The sequence below is a fragment of the Anabrus simplex genome, chromosome 12 (assembly GCF_040414725.1).
Source record: "Anabrus simplex isolate iqAnaSimp1 chromosome 12, ASM4041472v1, whole genome shotgun sequence".
NCBI classification, from domain to species: domain Eukaryota; kingdom Metazoa; phylum Arthropoda; class Insecta; order Orthoptera; family Tettigoniidae; genus Anabrus; species Anabrus simplex.
This window is the reverse complement of record NC_090276.1, coordinates 64,300,974-64,323,411: the sequence shown is the minus strand read 5'-3', so window position 1 is coordinate 64,323,411 and position 22,438 is coordinate 64,300,974. Positions and strand designations below refer to the sequence as shown.

General features: G+C 38.2%; 1 protein-coding gene across 5 annotated transcripts in view; it reads right to left on the bottom strand.

Annotated features, from left to right (window-relative positions):
* Window positions 1-18,953, bottom strand: part of LOC136884085 (uncharacterized) — a 90,896-nt gene extending 71,943 nt beyond the window's left edge. For 2 of the 5 annotated variants that reach the window (XM_067156108.2, XM_067156107.2), the window contains exons 1-2: window positions 18,792-18,953; window positions 18,294-18,467 (exon numbers count right to left, since the gene is read on the bottom strand). The gene's annotated coding sequence lies outside the window, so the exon portion shown is untranslated. Of the gene's footprint in view, window positions 1-3,652; window positions 3,668-18,293; window positions 18,468-18,791 lie in introns of those variants that run through there. The other 3 variants (XM_067156109.2, XM_067156110.2, XM_067156111.2) reach the window with 3 other exon arrangements.
* Between the last annotated feature and the right edge of the window lie 3,485 nt (window positions 18,954-22,438).

The following is a 22,438-nucleotide window of genomic DNA, read 5'->3' as shown; positions in this document are numbered from 1 at the left end:
AGTGAAGAAATAGTTATTCAATATGAATTTCAGAATCTGAATAAATTCTTCTATTTTGCCTATACTTAACTTACTGAATTTGGAATAATCTATTGTATGGTGTTAATGGGCACATTAGCATGCATGTTTTAATATCAAATGAATGAAGTGTGTGGTGTTTGGATAAACTGAAGTACTTCCATCTCTTTTCTCCTTGTCATACTCGAGCGTTTGTAGGTATGAGATTTTTAATTTTGACTTTTTTTTTTTCCAGACTCAAGAAGCACTCTTAGTAATAAATGCAGCAGTGGAGAGGCTGTTACCATGCAAGATTATTAACTCCTTTGCTGTCTGTCCGAGTACAGGCTCGGCTCCCTATTACCGCCGCAGTGTCAGCCTGAATACGGACTCAGGCTTGTGCAGCTTTGCTTTTGGCTGAACATTAATGCAAACACTATCTGTTGCACATCGTTGGAATCAAAACTACGTTCTCTTTGCAATAGCGCTGGTCCAAGTATTATCTCCCTTGCATGGCCAAACTAGAGACAAAAGAATGGCACCAGCCACCTTTTCTTTATACTATGGCTTCCTCATCGTGCAGTGTTTAGTGTTCTTTACTAAATGATACTGAAAGAATTGCTTATGTAGCGAGAGTTCAGGTGAACCTAGTGATGAAAATACCAACTGTGATGAAGACGACAATGGTAGTCTCAAAATTGTTTCACCGGCAACAGTGACGGTAAAGGGCCACTACAGTAAATTTATACATTCTATTCTTATCCCCAATAAACTACAATTTACCAGGCAAGCAGGTTTGAAAATAGATATTCCTGACAATGTTATAGAACTGAATTACTTCAAATTAGTTTTTTCAAATGACTTATAATTTTAATTCTGTATGTGTACTTCTTTATTATGTGCTTTTAGAATTGTGGAGAAAGCAAGGCAGTCTCAAGACAGTGAAACAGTTCATGTTAAAACTATTGCTTTCATCACAAGTGATATAGTCACTGCCAAGAGTTCAATAAATCACAACCTAACCTGTTACTAAGAAACGAACTCTAGCATGAGACAGACAGCAAGACTGTGTCAAACTTCAAAGTACTGGTGAAGATACAGATGTGAGCTGTATGCAAGTTTGTTACAAATCAGTCTCCTACTGATAGCAAATATATGTTTAAAGCAAAACAGATTCCAGTTTCTCCTTGCTAAGTCAGTACAGCTGTAAAAATTACACACCTTCGACAATAAACCCCTTTTCTCTTCTTTTAGTGTGCATCACATAAGCATTTAATAGGGGGAATCCCGTATCAGTTCGAAAGGAATGCTGACTTGGCAATTGTTGCAGCATAAGTTTGACAAAATAATTAAAACACTTCAGTTAGCAAAACAAAAGAATATGTGAGTTTACCTGGCAGTCTTTTAAATGATTCTGTGGCTGGATATAACCCACTCAGATTAATCACAGTAACATTTATACAAGTTACCTTCACAAAAGCTGAACCAGCACAACCAAAATGAAGCCCCTCTAGTAGTGACTAATAAATTCAATGCTTCAACGGTTTAATAAACAGCGATTAAGTGGACTGTAAAGTCCCTCCAGCAAACTGAAATGCATCCCACAGGTGACAGCAATCAACGTTACTAACGGTGGCCACATAGTAGCAGTATGTTTCAAATACTCTAGCAGCAGAAACTTGAACAATAACAATTGGTTATATGCAACTATAGTGTTCCCACTGTGATGTGAATACTACAATATTGATAAATTTGAATGCTTTCCAAACATGTGATCTCCATCAAAACACCTTCTCCACTGAACATACAATTTGGGCTGATGACCTAAAATATAGGCCCCTTTAAACAACAGGTAAGAACATACAATTTACACTGTTAACCAGAAATTTTGTATTTTACGATGTGTGATATCTGTACAATATTAAACACACATTCCTACATGTTCTTCATATTAGCACAAATGTTTGAGAAATAGACTGTAGTACAATATACTTCCATGTCTAATCCCCAAGAGTACTGTATGGCTGTAGTAGAGAATAATTACAGGATACCAGCACATTCAGCATTCAAGGTGTGTTCATGGAGAGTATGTATATTACCCAGTACGAAGAGTGGTGTTATTGGCAGCGGCATTTCATCACTGACAAAGCAAGACTTGACCATTCAGAATTCAACAAGTAAACAGAAGAGAATTTCTTCTCTGCAACATTCGTTTAATAGCATATCTCTCGACTCTGAACACTTAAATTGGCATGAAAATGAGAATTATGATCCCTGAATTGCAGTGCATGATGTAATCCACTCAGATTAATCAGTGACTTACTAACAAGTCACCTTCACAAGCTGCACCATTACAAACGCAGGTTCACTAGCAGCGATCATCATAAATTCAATGTTTCACACTTAAGGAGTGATTAAATGGTTTGTGTAGTCTCTCTTCAGTAACCAGAAATGCATTTCATAGCGGAAAGCAATGTTACATGTTGAACACGTAGTAGTAGGTTTCAAATCTTGCAGTCAAAACGTGAACGACAAAAAGTGGATGTATGTAACTTGTGTTTTTCTCATTCTGACATTAATACCACTATGCTGATAATATGAATGCCTTACAAACATGTGATATCCATTAAAACACCTTCTCCACTGGACATACAATTTAAAATTTACAGGGTTAACCTGCGATTTCATTATAATACGTGTTAAGTACAATAATACATACGGATTCCTAAAGGTTCTTCAAATTAGCATAAATGGTTGAAAATGGACTGTAGTACAATATGGCAAAACCACAAGTTACAGAATACTTCCATGTCTAATCATCAAGAGTATAGATATCGTTGAGATTATCTAGGATATCTGTACATGAAGCATTCAAGGTGTGTTCATGGAGAATGTGTGTTGCCAATAGTACGAAGACTGGGGAGTTTTTTTATTGGTAGCAACATTCCATCACTGCTACAGGCTAACTCTTCAATTCAGTATGCCTACATACAGTTCAACGAAAAGTCTTAGAGGTGGAAAATATCTCTTTTGCAATATTCATTTAGTCGCAAATCTCAAGGCCACAGCACATGAAGTTTTCACGTAAGATGGAGATACTGTACACTACACCAACAGGAAGACCTTGCACAAAGAGCTAATCTATTTTTTCTCACAAAGATTGCAACTCTGTAAATGCAGTATTACAAGTTCATGTTAGATTTCTTAGATGTACAGAGAGCAGGATGGTCACCGAAGCTGATTATTTTCTTATGTTCTTGAGGTTCTTCAGTATATTTTCAAAAGGCTTCTAAACTAACACACTGTTTTTTGGACATAACAGTATATATAGCCCAACAAATATATACCTACCCAAGCATCAAATTTTGAGATAGGCTAGAAAAAGGTAACTATATAGAGCAATTTCTCTCTCAATGCATTTAACAGGAGGAATGTGTTTCAGTGCAAAAAAATTCAATAGCAAATTCCCAGTTTTAGTTTACAGGAATGGTAGATAAGTTTCATAAGCACGGTGAATGAAGATGTCGACAGATCTCCACCACCCAAAACAGCACATACGTTTGTTTTGCTCCTTCAGATATCCAAAAGGAAGTACCATACAAGATTATGTACATTGGAAGACTGACCAATCAAGTCTGTACAGGTAATAACTTACGTTTATGATTAAAAGAAGAGATTTTAAAAATGTACTTGAAGGTCAAATCTAGTCCTTGATGCTATGGTTCTCCTTCCAGCATGACACACCACCATGAAGTCATTCAGACTTGCAGAAGACTATTCATAACATGGACAAAAGATGCTTGTGTACTATAGATTGTGAAGTGTGACAAACTCAAACATCTATACACTAACAATGTCTTCATTTTTATTTTAAAAGTTTACAGAGATATGTGCATTTAGAAACAGAATTAATTATCTGTATTATCTTAAAACTCGGCATACTATCACATTTACATTCTTATGAACAGAAATATGGATTCATGGACTCTTAGCAACAACGAACTTACTCTATACACGATGGTCAAAAAGTGAATAAGCAAAAACGAGTAAAAGGTGTAAGGAATTATTTAAGGGAGTAAATCAAACCCGGCGATGACAGTTTTACTACATCAAGTGGTCAAGCTGACTTAAGTTCTAGGTCCAGCGTTAGCCCATACTTAATACCATGACTAAAATAACATGGTAATGTAGGAAGGGGATATAATTAAAGCATTTGCAGTGCACATAGTTTAAAAATAGCCAGTCTTCAGTTCTTCAGACAAAATATGATGGAAGATATACAGAAAAAAATCGCACTGGCAAGTTCGCACATTCAATTCCAAACGCTGTATAGTGTTAAACATCTACCTCAGTTGTTTAATCTTCTTAGAAGCACATGGCACTTACTGTCCTGCAGATCCTACAGTCATGTCACAGGGCAGTGTGCAAAAGTGTTTTGTAAATTCTCTTTATTCAAAATACTTCAATAACCCTTAAAAAAATTGTTTAATTTTTAAAACTATTTATGTAACTTCTTTATTTTGGTATTTACACAAGTTGTTTTTGAATAAGAGCTACAAAATGTTTGCTTCATTTTTTAATATATTTATGTGAATCAGTATTTTCTTCAGTAAATACAGGCAGAGTCCTTGAACTGTGAATCCATCAGCAGCATTGAAGCTATCACTAAGTGCAGTGTTCATTCTCGCACACAGATCAGTGTGCCAGTGAAGTAAACAATTTATTTACTAATGCAACCCGTTTCAATATCTACATTGCATCCAATTTAGGAAACTATGTGGAGCAAATTCTTTGTCAGACCCTAATAGAACCATACTCATAGCAAAAGATGATTTGGCGATACTTCCTACAGGTGAGTCCAAAATAAGGCATGTGCAGCTAACCCCTTAATGTGAGATGGCCAATGGTGATAAATTAGTGAACACAGAGATACAAAATAAGCATAACTCGCGTTCACCTTGGGTAAAATTCCAGATCTATTCGCACCAAGTAGAAAGCATGCAAAACTTGCAGAATTCCTTTTAGAGAAGAGATGTGTTCATTCCCACATCCAGGGACCCATCAATCCACCCCCAGAAGCACATTTACTTTTATAACCTAACGAAGAGTAGTTCACGCCATTCTTTATTGCTGGGATGGCTACGTGCATTGTTACTGACTGTAGTGAAATATAATCCCATAAAGGATCAAAACCAGATAGCATTATCAACCTGCGCAGTAAAAAAGTACAAGTAAATATAACCTGTAAGTGAAGCAGTCAACAATGGAGAGATGCTTGGCTGTCACGATCTCGAGGGGCAATCTGCTGAAAATAATGTAGGACTAACCCACATTGAATGTGCTGCTGTAGTATGGCAAGAAAAAAAAGTCATTTTGGTCCAGGGCCCACTACCCTAACCAATCCAGGGCAGACCAAAGGTCACAGGAAACTAGAGGCCTAAGGCCACTTCAAAGCTCTAACCTTGTCCCCATATCATCAGTCTTGTCCCAACCCTATCCTAACCTATTCAGACCAATGGTCTTGTCCAGTTCCTACCCTAACCTATCCAGACCAAAGGTCTACTTCCTAAATAGACAGGTTGGCAATCTTGTGCAGAGCGAGATAACGGCAGCGAGTCATCTGCGAGAAATAAACACAGGACAATCATGCCGCGCACAGATGTTCGCGATGCAAGTGGTGGCCCACGGTACTAATTTGCATGAACAGGACTGGAATTATAAACACTCTTTATAACTCATTTCACACAGCACATTATGTGAAATCTGTCACTTGCTTGTTTGCTGTTTTAAAAGGCCAAACATAAAGGTCATGACCTAATATCATACTGCACATAGTAAGGTTTTTAAAAAAGACTTACCCAGCGATCATCAAAACATTATCAATAGTCTGGACTGTGAAAGAAAAATCCTCTAGCATGGTGGAAGTGGAAATAACCATTGGCTGTAACTCGATCCGAGTACATATAACTTCTTGCATAAAGTGAGAGGTTCACCTCTGTATATGGATGCGTTTGTGATGACTAAACAGACCAATCTTGGCATAAAACATATGCCCACACAAATCACACTGAATGAATGCAGGAGGGTGGGGTTGTAATTGACGGAGCTTTCTACCTTGTCCTCTTGATGTCTGCGGCATTCTCTTTCGAACAAGTTGACAGCGGTGGATATAGTGTTCCGCCACAGTGACCAGTCCACAGCACATTCTTCCATGTCTGTATCTTTATACCAGTTGTTTTCACGATGTGTTTCAGCTGCTCCTTAAAACGCTTAAGAGAGCTCCACGAGGCCTACTGCTGGAGCAACGTTCACGATAAAGAATTTGGCGAGGAAGCCTGGTATCGCTCACGCGGTGAACATGGCCTAACCAACTCAGTTGATGAGCGATGATTGTTGCCTCAATGCTATTTAGCTGTGCTTTGTCAAGAACTGCAGTGTAGGTCACATAATCCTCCCACTTAATATTCAAGATATATTTCATTTTTGTTGGTGGAAGCGCTCAAAGTTTTTTGATACCAGGAAATAAACAACACACAGATAAAAAATAAATTGTGTGGAACTACAACATACCAGCATTGGCAACATTTATCTTTCCAATGTCCAGAATTATATTCAAATGCCGGCCTAGGGTTTGTACTAACAGATGTGAGTTTACCTCCAGTATTTAAGGAAGACAACATTTCTCTCTTCTATCCAAGGATTTTCCTCAAGGTGTGATTCTTGAATATTTACACCACCAGTCTTAGCACTGTTAACTTACACACTAAGGATGTACAGTTGAGACTGGTTTATATTTAACCCAGTTCTGCACAATTCCAAAATATAACTAACAAGTTAATTAAACCTCATTTGTATGTAACCCAATTACACGCAATTCTGTGTTATACATATTCATTTTTGTTAAAAGCAGTTTGTATGCAGCAAAGTTAAAATAATGCTACTGACATGTATTTCGCATCAGTCAACATTGTTGGTAGCAGGACTTCAGTTGCAGATGCCAGATGAGTGCAGTGGTGTAGCAATGGTCACGGGCAGTGACCGCTCGGCATATAGCTAAAGAAAAAGATTACGAGGAAAGTGTTTAGGAAATAGGACACGCTTCCGTTTTAACTGTAAGCAGGTTATGAAAACCAGACATTAAAATGATGCCGAGAGCTCATATTCTGTCACAATGAGTTACAAAAACAGCAGGTCAATCAGCAGAAATTTATTGTACGTTGCTGTCAGAACAGAAAGAGGAAAGTTACACGCTGGTCAAGAAAGTAAAATGTATGTGAGAAGTGGAAATAATCCACATAAAACTAAAACAGCTGGAGATTTAGCAATTGCTTATACCTCACTTTGCACTGCCATTTGTAAAAGAAATACCATTCTAGGCGAATGTTTAAGAACTGAGTACAAAATCAACAATGCTAATTAATAATATTGCAAACCTGATGTATTAAAAGAATCTTAAGTACAAATTTTGTTAAGTTATGTCTAAAATGTCTTTAATCTTATTCCTGAAAATGATTTTAATAATTGAAATATCTAAACCTGATTTGTACGTAATTCTTACTTGTACGCAAAACCTGTTCTTCGCCTTAATATATGTATTACTCTCTTTCCTTACAAAAAAATAGTTTAATTTCCACTAAGAGTTTAGACAACATACTTTAATAAAAAATAAGCTGAGGAGCAGGTCAGAAATTCAGTGTTAAATGTATACTGACAAAAACGCCAAGCCTCAGTTGTTGCAAAAAATTACTTTTCAGACAAATTTACAATACATAACCAATGTAACCCTAAGTTTCTCAGGTGAAAATCTTGCAGCATCTTGTTTCTTCCACTGTTTAATTTAATAATCTAGAACATTTCCACCTAGGAATCGTTCTTCGAACATCTTAGTTTCATCATACTGGACACATACCGAACAGAAATGAATGTTTTGTGAAAAATACACGCAATGTTCTACTTCTAGGAACCTTTTCACGAAGCAGAAGTGTACTTTCACATAGGAAACATTATTTCACTGGGCAACAGCACAAATGTTGCATGTAGATTCAAAGTTCAAGGACTCACCCCGCAAATGCACCAAACTGCTAACTGAAAAGTTGGTTGAACCCGAAGGCTAATGTACAGCCAGATAATGATCAGCTGATAACATTTGTTACAGACAAGATGTTCGAAACAATTATTAAAAAGACTGGAATCACTAGAGCACTTACTAAAAAATACAATATAATTACTCACCACCAATGTACAAAGGCTTATAACTTATCTATCTAGGTCTTCTTGTTATGGCAGCCTCATGTATTATATATGTTTTAGTTTTCATTCATTTGTAGCATCAGTTCTGCTTTCCTCTGATCATCTTCCACAAAATGCTAACGAGGGCAGTCCGACGAAGTTCCGCATATTTGTTACTTTATAACCATTGGTGTAATTTCTGATGTCGTAATAACATGTGTAGGTAGTAAGAAAGACTAGCAAAGAGTCAATCTTCGACATTCACAAGTCTGAGGAAGGCAAAGTTCTTCTGTATTTGAGAATTTCACAACTTTCTTGCAAGCAGGAATGAAGCATAGCAAGATTCACTGCAAATTAGCGAACAATTTGGCCTGAATGTTACGAGCAAAAGGGATGAGAGATTGTGAGTTATAACAAATATGTATAAAGTTAAAATGTGCATTGCCCAAGCTTGCCATAGAGGTTAAGTAGTCAGAAATTCAAAGGAATACTTAATTTTAGAAAACTCCTGTCCCATGGGCTTCCCAAAGAGCACTGTTCATGAAATATCTGGATTAGACTGCTATACAAAACCTATAATTTTAAAATGACTAATTGCTTTTCATGAAAAACCATTACCACAAAGGATGACAACAGTACTTTTTTACCCGTCCAATCCAATAAAAAATTCCATAACAGATTTCATTAGTTCAAAAAGAAAAAGCCCTGTAGATTGGCCAGCAACGAGAGAAAAGAAAGGAAATGAGTACAGTGTGTTGTAGGATTGTGAAGATCCTCTGCCGAGTAAACATTTCTCACTAAGAGCAAGTCAACAACAGACATACCTAGATTCTTGGCAAGACCTTAATCGTTTCTCAAGTGCTCTAGTTCTGGATAAGGATAACTTCCATGATAGGTTATTGTAAATAGAGAAATCCTAGGGTTAATGAATGAATCGACTTATTAAAAATGGAGTGTATATATGCCTTGTGAATTTAGTTCCAAATCATAAGCAAAAAGTACGTTGACAATTTAACCTGAACCTTATTTTATCGATCTGAGGGATACGTATAAATTAGTTTACATCAATTATCTTCAACGAATACTATTACTGAATGTCACCGAACCATGAAATACCTCCAGAAATGCATCTATTGTGAATGATAACCTGCGAGTTACTAGAGCAATTCTACTCAAGACCATTAAGAACATAACATTAATGTTTAAGTGATTTATGAGCTTTTTATCTGTACGACTGACTGGAGAGCAGCAACCATCTAAACAAGTTTCCTTCGACTAAAACAGATCTGGTAAATCTGCAGGATTTTATAAAAACTAATGTCTTCTTTTGTACATAAAGATGTATAACATATTCTCCCTCCTCAAGGCATTGGTAAATTTTAACTTCAGAAATATATTTAATTTTAACTTCAGAAATATATTTAAGTTTAATTCCACTGAATTTGACCCAATTCCAACCGAGTGTTTAATCGTATCTCAGCTAGAATGAAATGCATAGTACACTGGCTGACAATGCCTACTGTTCCAAGTCGAGGTAAATATGCAAGTTATAGAACACAGTCTGAAAATGAACTACGAATAACTTCTGCCTCCACACACATCATAAAATTCAATCTACAAAGTTTATAACCTGAAACAGCAGTGTACAAACATTTTGTTCTAGAAGGGCCTTTATAAATTGAATGAACAGTGTAAATAAAATAATTTAGCCCATTAACTGTAGAAGTAACAGCACCTCTGTGTATTCAGGGAAAACTTGAGTATAACAAGTGTTGTTCCAAACTAGCGAACTGATCACTGATCTACAACTGAACAGCCCTTGCATGTCCAGAACAAAACGCCATTGCAGACAGGCAGTGTTCAGTTCACCACATTAAAATCTGTAGGGTCATTATTAGAACCACAACTAATCACTCACTCAATTCAGCATTATCTCCTTCAACGACATCACATCAATGGTCACAATTGATGGAGAACTAAAGGGAACTTGCTTCTTTCACTATACTACGCATTTCGGTGATTGTGAATTATCTCTATTTTTAGATTTCTCCCAGTTAGTACAATTAAGATGAACACATCCGACTTTGTTGAACACCATATTATATTTCAATAACTGTGGAATTTGCAACATTTTACCATGAAAAAATTAAGACTGCCAATTTCCAAAAATACACCAGAAATACGTAGTGAAGATCAAGAGAACATATTGCAAAAAGATAAAAGAAATTAAAAGACCTGGGGAATAAAATATAAAATGGAAGAAAACCTGTAATTAACAAGTAATCAGACTAATAATCGCAAGTTTTCTTCTCCCATAAGGGAATTGTGGAGGTCTATTTGTATATATGCTCAAGTCCTGGAGCAATGATTTGTAAGTCATAATATGATCACCTGTGCATCACTGGGAAATGGCATTCATTAAAATTAACAGGTGAAATCACCCACAGGGAATTACAACCTACATACTTATTCTACATGTAGGACTAGCAATGGCACATGCCTAATGGTAATGCATTTTCCTCAGCAGAAGCACAAGTTTCAAGAATAACGAGATTAACTGGAGAAATAATGTCTACTCTGAAGAATGCAAATATATTATTCAGGTACAGCATACAGTTTATATAAAATACTATTACAATAACAATAACACTAAATATCACTGAAATTAAATGCTTCAATTCTCACCCTGCTATGTGTAACAAACACATTTCGAATTGACAATTGTGTGAAGTGTGATGTTTAAAAATATAAGCATACAAGAACAGATAAAAGTTTCTTGAAGTACACACAGGGAATATTAAAATGTATGGAAAATTCATATGTCGTCTGGTTGTACAGCTGCAAGAGAATAAACCAAAACACTCAAAAAGTGATGATTAACGAAAGCTACACGATCAATGCAGGGTGGCATGCTAAACACAACACACTGAAAATACCCGTAATTTGAATGGAAATACATATAGTAGAATCTGCCATAAGAGAGTTATGACTGTTGCGCAGCTACCAGAGAATCAAGCATTTCTCAAATACACAAGTAACGTACGAGTCAGATGAATGACAAATTCAAATACATCGTTCTTACGATTATTATGAGCATTACTGGTATAACAAAAAGTATTGTTTTATGAACGTTAGAACTCTGGTGCCTTACCCAACAAGTGTCCAAGAATGTATCTCCCTATACATGGGTTTCCCAATATGTTGGCAAGGTCTGGAAAGATGTTTTAGATAATGAGTCAGTATGGGATGAAGCACTAACGACCCTCAGGCGTTCCAACTGGTTTCAAGATAGGAGCTTCAAAATATTTTCTCCTTGGCTGCATTGAAAGCAATATCTTGTCATAGCAGCATGGTTAACTTGCTGTACTGATGCTGAACACCAGTTCGAACTATGCACAATGTGACTCCAGTAAACACACACAGGTAAACGCACACTGAGGAAACTACATCACACAATCCCTTGTTGGCAGTGAAATACACTGACAACAGTCACAAAAGACATTTGATAACTTTCTGCTCATACCATAGGTTGCTAAATGACGAGCAAGAGCTGCTGCAGCAGGTAAAAACTAATCGCATTGTTGTCTGTTGCTGGTATACCCAGATTCCATCCAAGTAGGCCAGTGAAATACTGTGCAGTAAGTTTGGTATGATTTGCCTGTGGAGTTTATTTCTAAATATTGTAAAACAGTATAGAATTTTTCTATCACAAATTTTAAAGAAAAAAAGAATGATTATCCCAATGCACAAAAAAAAAAAAAAAAAAAAAAAAAAAAAAAAAAAAAAAAAAAAAAAATTAGATACAGTAAAAGGCAGTGTATTACATAAAACTGATACGAATTGCAGCAAAACTTCAGAGGTCAACCCGGGGGAAAAAAAATTCTACTCTTGACCGCTGAGACTGATCAACCAACCAACTCTCAAGCAGATGTTACAAAAATATAGCTAATAAAGTAGCAGATTTTAAAGTAAGTGAATTAACATCACCCTCGACCATTCTCAGCTCTGAAAATTTATCCACAACCACCAGCTCCAAGTAATTCTGTCACTACAAATAATGGGATTCAAGGTGGTTGTAGAGTACTGGTTCCTGGAGGATCAGGGTCTAACCTTACCCCCACTCAAAAAAACAGTAATCAATGAATGTTGCTCTTTTGAAAATGCCTCTGGCGAGGCCCTTTCTGCCATTCTGAAACTAAGAATGTGACCATTTTCTTTGCTGCCATTGGCCAGCTGTGAAGAAGGCAATATTCACATTTTCTCCAACTGAGCTAAATAAGGAAAAGCCATTGATCATTACTTCACATTTCATTCATAATTTGTTCCATCATGAAAACAGTAACCCTGAGACCACACTACTCCCTTGAAGAAGCTCTACTCTAAGGCCATGGTACATTCAACCTGCACAGCTAGAAAAAAAGTGTACAACTCTAGTTAACACACTCCACACATTACAGATGGAGACTCAGCAGAGGGTGATGCACTTTTATTAGTTCACAGGAGTGGTGATAGGAGCACCTTCAGGGGCTACGAAACTATTGCGCGGGGGGAGTAATAATTCAACAATAACGGCGATGGCTGTGCGTTGCACATCTTTACACGCATTCCCTTTTTCGTTGCCATGCAGACAGTATGTTTTGTAAATTTTTTTACAAGTTGCTTTGCGTCGCACCGACACAGATAGGTCTTATGGCGACGATGGGACAGGAAGGGACTAGGAGTGGGAAGGAAGCATCCGTGGCCTTAAGGTACAGTCCCAACACTTGCCTGATGTGAAAACAGGAAACCACGGAAAACCATCTTCAGGGCTGCCAAAAGGGGGGTTCGAACCCACTATCTTCTGAATACACACTTATGCGACTGCAGCTATCGAGTTTGGTGCTGACACCATGAACTGCGGCCATATAGCGTGGCTGTTCTAGTGATAGATTGACCTGGATCTGCAAAGATAGGTTTTAGCCACTAATAGAGCCTTAACTAGTGTTTTTATTCTGCACAATTGGTAATGGAAGCCAAACATTTTGAATTCTGAGAATGAAGTCAGTTACCCCATGGCTGTGCTAATAGCTGGTCGACAAATGGACAATGACACATGAAATATTTCACTAGGTTATAAAAGCAAATTATTTTTTTGGGATGGGTCGGTGAGACCCTGATATTCATAATGAAAATATCTCTTCAACAAGCATTTTAAGGAAACATTCATCAATATAGTTACTCGCAAAATTTGTGTTTTATATTCTGGAGTGTGTTAACCACAGGAGTCATCTTGTAGCTCTAACTTATCTGGCATGTTTGTCCAGGCCAAGGTAGTAGTAGTAGTAGTAGTGTACAATGTGCCGACATTAGCAAGCCCATTCATTGCATTGTAAGTTTATTGTGGACACTGCCATGTTGGATTTGTAACCTATTTCAAGACCTGGCAACCAAAGCAAAAAAGGTGTGGAGCTATAAGCCCAACGAAACAGTGAAAAGCCCATTTTGTTGTACGACAAGCAAAGGCAGCTTGGGATCATAAGCCGCAAGATGGCGAGCAGAACTCTTGTATCCCCTAGAGAAAAGCACAAGTTTGCTTAGGTTAAGCCCAGCAAGTGATGACTGTCTGCTACTTCAAACTGAGCACTTGTCTTATTCCAACCAAATGTGGCTACCTTGAGGCCAGACAAGACACAAGCTCTATCAGAGACAATAACAACTTGTCCATCACAGCACACTAACAGCAACACAGAAAATGGCCTATGTAAGTAAGAATGCATCTAGGAGCAGTTTGGTGGGCCCTAGCAAGCATACAAATCCAACATGGTGCAACTCGGACATCACAGCACGCTCGACAAGGCTGCGAACTTAGGTCCGACTAGCAACCACCATTGGGCTGGAGGCAAGCCAAGGAAGGCTGGAGGAGGACAGCGAGGCCTCTAGCATTCCCTGGAGTCCTGCTAAAATGTGAAGTAGCAAAAAATAAGGTTACAGACACACACAGTGACAATTTAAAACTGCATGGATTTCTTACTTGCAATTAAGGTGGTAGCCTTGCATGTACATACGATGCAAATCCCATCGAAGGCAACAGAAAACTAGTCTCCATGATAGGTGACCAGAGCCAGCCATTAGAACCACATAAAAATGGTCACGAATCTGAGATTTACGGTACTTCCCATTTAATTCTCCTACATACATAACAGTAACTCTAGGGCGGGTTGGAGGGTCCCTGGCAAGCAATGAAGAATATCTACTCCACGTTTCTTCAGGTTAAGTTTCACGTCATTTCCAAAGATTTTTCATATAAATTATACAGAGGAGAGTTTTCCATCTATTCAATACTAAGTTGTATTTACAATGTTATTTACATTACATGGGACTAGTTTCAATCCTACTCGGGGTAATCATCAGCCATATTAAACATACACAACATTTGACGAAATCCTAAAACTTGTTTCTAAGCAGTAAGAATCTTATGAATACATAATTTACAACATGAAGTGTGGTTGAATCAGGCAAGGGCTATGGCACTCAAAATGTTGCAAATGAAAGTGGGGTATTACGTGTGACATAGGTGAGCAATAAATAATACAAGTACACTAAATATGTTAAAAAGTCTGGAATTAAAGTACAAATGAGATGCTCTGTGTTGTAGGTTAAAAATTTCAGTATGATTTTAGATTCATGGAATTCAGTAGGTCCTGGTAATACACAACGGTTGTGGACCAAGTGCTATGGTACTAAGAATGAACACAATGTCTGAGTAACAAAATGTGTAATATCGGCACACTTTATCTTGGTGTATTTACACCCTAGTGCTGAATCGGTCGACCTCGGCAATCTTCGAGATTCGTACTGGCAACCTTTGAAACACAAACTATGAATCGCTTAAGCATCGCTGAGCGACATCTGGCGTACACTTTACGTACTAGTACTATTGTTGTTTACACAGCAAAGCCAAACTATAGAATTCATGGTAGGAACAAGATTCGCATCGAGAAATGTTATATAATGTGTATGTGACATAGCTGTTGGCTTAAGATAACAACGGTTTTGAAACTTCATGTCGATCGATCATATTCTCGATTCAATTCACATTTCATTTTCATTCGGTTGGCACTATCGGAACCGGGACAGCTCCCTCCTTGCTCCTCACCCCAGTACACAAATGCACCAAGATAAGGTGTGCCGATAACAGTTGATACACTCTAGAAGAAGAGTTGACTATACACTGTATCAGCTTAAGCGGAGAATTTGGTACTTTGTGTATTAAGTAACCAAGCTATGTTGATAGGGCTGCATGGTTGATTGTTGGAATTGTGCAGACTGAATAAGAAGTTTTTGAATTCTTCTTGAGAAGAAAGTAGACACCGCGCGTGGTGATATTAATTGGTGGAACTCTCAGTTCATAGCGAAAAACAAATTGGACCTCGCGCTGCAGTGTGTGTAGCTTAGCTGATAGTGTGTCACGTAATATTTCACTTTCATTTGCAACATCTTGAGCGCCATAGCCCTTATCTAATTCACCACACTTCATACTGTAAATTATATATTCATAAGATTCTTACTGCTTAGAAACGTTTTAGGGTTTCATAAAATATTGTCTACTTTTAATATGGCTGATGACCCCGAGTAGGGCTGAAACTAGTCCAATGTAAGTAACAAGTATTGAATAGGTGGAAAACTCTCCTGTGTATAATTTATGTTATCTCAGTTCAATACAGACCAACAACATGAAGTTCATAACTCTTAAAGATTTTTCACCCACTTCTCCCGCAAAGGCTCACGGAACTACCACCAGATCTACAAAATATGGGTATCCACAATGAAACTGCTACCAATTGTAGCAATTAGTGTGCTAAATGGAAGATTACGAGAGTGTGTCAGAAGAATAAGTGTAACTGCAGTTCTTAAAATAAAACCCAATGGAATGAAAAACACATCCAAGATGTTATAATGTTGATGTACAACTCTTAGTGGTATGACGAGTCGAATATTTCAACTCAAACTCTAGTGACTTTCTGTTGTAACTTGAGTAAAAAAATCAACAGAATCATGGCCGACTGCGGAGGACCTCACTCGCCGACACGTTCCCGAGTGTGATAGAGTGCTTTTTGGTCATTGACTGATCAATTTTTAATAAATGCTAGGAAGCAAACTCAAGTACAACTATAAATATAGAATAAAAATATAAAAACTTTACATCCCGCAGCCTGACACCTGGAACACTTGGAGGAGATATATGTTCATTGCGATGTCTAGGAACCCACCATCCTGCCCCCAGAAGTACATTTACTTTTATAACCTAATAAAGAGCAGCATCCGCCATCGTCCATGGCTAAAGTAGCTACGTGCATTCTTATTGGTCTTGAACAGAATGGGAAGTCATTGCCATCAATGCTGATAAATACATTGCGTTACCAACCCCGGCTGAATACAAGCACAAACAAAAAACACCATGTAAAGGAAACCAGACCAATCGTGTTTCCACACGAAACTAGAGGCCTAGGGCTGCTTCTAACCATCCAGATCAACGGTCTGGTCCAGATCATATCCTAACCGTCCGCACGGTAAGAACCAGTCCAGACCAATTGAGTTTCCACACAAAACTAGAGGCTTAGGGCTGCTTCAAATCGTGTAACAATAATCACCACCCCCCCAGCTATCGAAGCACCACTCACTCATTAGTTCCTAAGTACAGAGGTTGGGAGCAATGAGCAGCGCTTTCAACATCCTTCCCGAGAAGGCTGCGAACGTGTAAAACTAGTCGTTCCGCACACAGCTGAATGTAGAGGGTACTGGGCTGCGAGAAGTAAAGTAGGCCCTACTGATAAAATGTAAATTATAAAAATAATAGTTTACTTTTGCATTCCATCTCATTCACAAGACATAGCGCTGGTCGCCACCTCGAGTTGGCAGAATTTCCGGATAAGAGTTACTTGAGTTGAAGTATTTGACTCCATTTGCTACACGAGGACAAAGATACGAAATGTCCCAAATACCCCTAGGTCGGCAGAGTGCTTTCTGTTCTTTGATTGATTCCTAACCTAAGCAAGAAACCAGTTATACTATTAACTTTATTTTAACAAAGTATTAAGTCTTTTTCTTTTAGCTTTAGTGTAGTGTGTTACAGAATTTTTTCTTTACAAAGGGTTGAGACCATCATTTGGTTTACGTTTCAGAAGAACTCTGTATTGCTGTTTCCTTTTTTATTAATGTTTTCTTCAGCTGCCAACCAGTGTTAATTTAGCAACTGTGTTTTCTGGTAGAAAATACATTACTGTACTACTACGAATACAATTGTCTTTGTTTTCATGCTCCAAATTTGCAACCTGCACGGCCATAACACAGATTCGAGTAAACTCTGCCCTCACTCGCCTCTAAGAGAAATAACGATGGCCTTGGCGCCTCTTCTTGCTCTCCCAGCCCGACTCAACTCGAGCTACCTCACTTGCTTCTTTCACGACATATTGCGAATGCCTCGCTCTCCCTGCCCCACCCGGTCGACTAGTCTCGCTTGGACTCTAGTTGGTAGTGTTTTCAAATACGAGTAACTCGAGTTGAAGTATTCGACTTGTCACGCCGCTGAACTCTTTCTACTGACAGGAGACACTTCAACACGCCAGAAAGGCATACTACAGGATAACACAATGAATGCAAAGGGGAAAGACAGAATTTGAAATGAAAAGTTTAGCAGTGAAATGCTTGTCATCACGACCAGTAGTATTGTGGCCCACAATAGCATCTCAGAAGTCGTCAACCTTCTCCTTAATCCTAAATTGGCATAGTATATGCTGGTGTTAGAAGTAGCGTCGTATAAATACGAAGGTAGGGACTTTCCTAACCTGAATACAAATTAAGTCGATGTAAACCACTCGTCCTTCATTAACAAATTGCACCACCATTTAAAAACGTTTAATACCTGATGAAATGACAGCGAACTGCATAGGCCTACTGCAAAATTAAAATAACCCCTTACGAAAGATGAACGAAGTGCTGAACTCCAGATGTGTGGGCAACGGGATCAGCGCCGCATCACTCATAAGAGGAAGTGGAATTAGGAATATGTATTTCTGTTCAGGGTTTACCTTACTGTATGCGATTGAAATTTAATCTTCTCTCTTCATGAATCGCCTATGCCCTTGTCAGTTACGCCGAAGGCATCAGTTTTATCAGCAGACGCCCGTTCCTCAGTACTGCCTCCTCACCTACTTTAGCAGGATTCCGAACTCAAATAAGAAAGGACGTGTTTTAACAAAAATCTGCAGAGGGAAAAGAAAGAGCAATGATTAAGAACCAGCTATGGGTGCATAAACTCAAGATTGCGTAACCTTGGCTACATTTCATAGCAATATGGCTGCCAGGAATTAGCAAAATAGAAATTCCACAGATCAATAGATCTTCAAAGATTTTTCTTAAATGAATTTTTAACTAATGAGCTAATAACCCTTTTCATATGATTGCGAACATCGAAAACAAATTTCCGAGTGGAATTAAAAATAAAACACGGAATTACAAGGCCCGTATTTATTTCCTTCCCAGGTCACTTCATAGCACGATGCAAACCTTTCGAGTGCGATACTCACCTACAACCTACGAGCCGTGTAAGTCTTGAAGGATAATAAGTAAAGCAGAGTACTTATATTTCTAATATAAGTTAATGTCATTAAACAATTGTTTCTAAACTCTAAACGATTATAGTAAGAGCACTATCTCTTCTTGATGTAACCATCCTTGAGACGCCACAAATCAATGCAAGGCTTCCGGATCCGGATACAATTGAAAATGACAAAATGAGTCAAACGAGTAACTTAATCACGTATCATTAAAAATACAAGACCTTGTGATCGATAGTCCGTTCAAATTAACTACAGAAAATAATAATTGTGGTTACATTTTACTTATTTCTTGTTCAACAATACCGTATTAAGCATTAGGTGAATTACTCTTAAGTATTTACACCACACTTGACTACGTGAATATAAAATTCATGTTGACTTCCTTTCATAATTAAAAAAAACTTTATTCGATGACATAACTCATAAAAACTGTGTGTACAATCAGTCTTTTTCATCTGCTGCACTCTGAAAACACTGATGGCTTATTTTGCACCTCCCTAAATCATTATTTTATGTTTTGCTGGTGATTGAACGTTGCTTTAACGTATAGCAGATGTTTTTTTTTTATTATTTTTTTTTTTTTGGTAGATGGGAACACAGAGAATGGGAAGGGACAAGCAGTGGCCTTAACCGCCGCGGAGTCGCGCCCAAAGAGAATAAAGTAGTCGCGCCTATCTTTGTAACGGAAGTAGTCGCGCGGGATGTTCAAAAGACACCAGTTTTTATTTCGTTTTGTAGCGTTCATAGTGATTGTTTTTCAACAAAAATGATTATATTACATTTAGCAACGGTATCTACGCCATAACATTGCAAAACACTTATAATTTTATATATTGCGGAACGAATTTACCAAATAAATCAATGAAATGAAAAAAAGGGATAATGTTTTCACATACAGTACAAGAAAATACTGTAAGTAGTGCCTATGACACAAATAACTACAATTTGTCCCATCACTCACGTATGCTGTGCACAAGGGACCAACCAAATCACTCAGCAGAAAAAAAAAAGTTATTTTCAAGAATCAAGTATGGTAGTGAAATCAACACGGTATTGGCAGTTGCGTTAGTAAATGCGCAAGGGTATGGCAACACCCCAAACGATAAGAAAGCTCTTTGTTACCGAGTGAATTGACCGCGCGGTTAGAGTCGCGTAGCTATGAGCTTGCATTCGGGAGATGGTGGGTTCGAATCCCACCGTCCGCAGCCCTGAAGATGGATTTCCATGGTTTCCCATTTTTCACAACAGGCAAATGCTGGGGCTGTAACTTCATTAAGATCACTGCTGCTACCTTCCCAATCCTATCGGTTTCCCGTCCTCGCGTCGCCGAAATCCTTTAATGTATTAGTGCGACATTAAACCACTAGCAAATAAAAAAAAACCTCTTTGTTTGAAGCAGTAATGTACCTATTCAAGCACAGTCACACACTTTACTAGATCAACTTCTCTCTGAAAGGCGTTACCAACACCTCGCACAACTTCTTGAGAGGAGAGCAGGGCCTCTCAAACGCCCAAAATCTCACGCGTGCAAATCTAGGCGCGGAGGCTCCGTGCGCTGTGCAACGGTCCAACTCGGCTTGACTCGGATGGTGTAGAGTACTGAGAGCGACGAAGCATTCGGTGATAGACGGATTGTTTATCAGTGAAATACAAAAGCGCAAGACAACATAATAATGGAGCAACCTGTTTCGAATAAAACCAAAGACTTCCAAAAATACATTTCAAACGAACTGGGAACTTTCGTATTTTTTTCTCAGTTGTGACAATAAAGCCAAATGCTTAATCTGCGGAACAATAATTACAAAGGCTTTGCTCGAATTCTACAATAATTTGTCAAAGGAAGACTTTCCTAAGCTGCATCGAGAAGCAGCTAAGATTATCTGTATGTTTGGTTCCACATGCAAATGTGAAAGCTTCTTTTCTGTTTTGACTTGTAGCAAAACTAGATTGTGTGCAAGCATTTCTGATTGCGATTTTAAGAACGCTCTCAGAATTGCTGTCAGCCGATCCCTTGTTCCAGACATTACAGGTATAATTGCAAAGAAAAGGGAAAAGAAGAGCTAGAGAAGATAAATTGTATGCTCAAACCGAACTGATAGAAGAGGTTTTTAACACTTGTAACATTGTCCCATACAACAGAATGTCTCCGCTCAGCACACATAAACATTTGCAGTGAGGGGAGAATCGGCGGGGACGGTAAAGAAGGCAGAGACAGGCCGAACGGGTGAGTCAGATGTAGGGATAGAGGAGTAGAGGATTGCACTCTGGTCAACCTAGTGAAGTCGTCTCCTGCACCTTGCACTGTGCAGTGCACTGGCGCATGCACCCTGAGAGGCCCTGGAGTAGAGCCTAGGGTTGCCAGGTTTTTGAAATGCCAATAAAGGACAAGTCATGTCGACATGACAGAACAACAATTGCTCAAGAAAACACTGATGTATAATCTACTGGTAGGCACAAAATTTATTGCAGTATTTTGCTCAGGGTGCAAAATCAGAAATAAACGAGGGGGGGGGGGAAGAAGGGCTTAACTACTAGTGTTTATTTCAGGCAGTACCCAGTGAGGGAGGGGGGTATATAATTCCCTGTAAGTAAATAAATTACCCCTTGCCCCAGAAAAATATAAATTGTATATCTTTTTGTTTGAATTCTGTTATAACAAGAATGATAAACAGTAGAAAGTTATTTCTATTACGTGTATTATTGCACATTTTTTTTACTGAATGTACAGTAAAAACATTAATATATATGTTCTTACATTTTCCTCATTATTTCATAATGAAAAATCGCCCACCCCCCCACCACCACCCAGACAATTTTAGTGGGGAGGGACCTTTGAGATAAAAGCGTTGCACTCCTCTGGGGCAATGGTTAATGAATGCTAGATACAATGAAATGATATTGGAGAGTGTTTCTGGAATGAAATATGACAGAGAAAACCGGAGTACCTGGAGAAATACCCCTCCCGCCTCTGCATTGTCCAGCACAAATCTCACATGGAGTGACTGGGATTTGAATCACGGAACCCAGCAGCGAGAGGCCAGTGCACTGCAGCCTGAGCCATGGAGGCTCGATGCAATACTAAAGGATATTTATTTATTCATTCATTCATTCCTTTGAAGGCGGCAAAGTTAGGGCTTTTGGCCCTCTCTTACACTTAACCACTCTAGTGATACATCATTAGGAGCAGATCTTAAGAGTATGTAATAATATATAGTAAATAATAACCCACACAATAATGCATTACACTTTTCTACTCACATTCATTCAATCATCCAGTCATACAAGTTAGTCAGCTGCATTCAGCAGGTAGTCTCGGCAACCATTCTTAAAATTTAAGCAATGAGGTGGTATTTCTGACACTGACAGGCAAGGGAATTCCAAAGTCTAAAACTGGTAACAAAAGAATTGTTATACATAGAGGATCGGTGAACAGGAATAGAAAGGGAGGAACCAGAGCAAGTATTACTGTTGTGTAAGGAGGACAAATACTTAAGCTGGGACGAAATGTATAGTGGTCTGCCTTCAGAGAGTAGTCGGTATATTTGTATCAGTATGCGATACGTTCGTCGCTTATTACGTTTCGGTTATGCATTAGTGTGATAGTATGGTGTTAT